Source organism: Bison bison, unplaced genomic scaffold (genome assembly GCF_000754665.1).
Source record: "Bison bison bison isolate TAMUID 2011002044 unplaced genomic scaffold, Bison_UMD1.0 scf7180017864538, whole genome shotgun sequence".
NCBI lineage: Eukaryota > Metazoa > Chordata > Mammalia > Artiodactyla > Bovidae > Bison > Bison bison.
In genome coordinates this window covers 31,321-31,937 of record NW_011495086.1, presented here as the reverse complement: position 1 = coordinate 31,937, position 617 = coordinate 31,321, and positions in this window count along the sequence as shown.

Below are 617 nucleotides of genomic sequence, written 5' to 3'. Positions count from 1 at the left end.
GATTCCCTAGCTTGGAGTGGGAGGGGGCTGATGGGCCAGCAACTCTTGTAACTTCCATAAAAATGTTCTATGTTTCCTTTCTGTAAGTTTGAGATTATTTCAAAACAATGGAAAAGGGAGGGGGGAATCTGTTTCACACCAGGGGTCAATACTTTACCTATGTGCAGAGTTCTTCCATCTCAGAGCAGGCCTTTTCCTTGTCTCTCTTTAAAACCTCAAATTCCTTCCTGTTGGAGAAGCAAAGTTAACAGTGTCACTGATGAGTCATTGCTCACCGTGGTCACCGTGGTGGCTGGTTTGTACACCTGTTCTCGATACCCTACAGCCACTGGTCTGTTACTGTCCTGCACTGTTACTGCTGCTGGTCCAATTGGATCCCAGCCTGGGAGCCAGAGGGACCCTGCCAGCACTGTAAGAACAAACCCTCCACAACATTCCTCAGTTGCACAGCACATGTTAATCTCTCTCCAGCACGTGGGAGTGCTCTTCACACCCAGAAGCATAACGATCAACACAGCCTTACATTTGCTGACGTCTGCTGTCAAAAGCGGAGAAGGCAATGGCACCCTACTCCAGTACTCTTGCCTGGAAAATCCCATGGATGGAAGAGCCTGGTA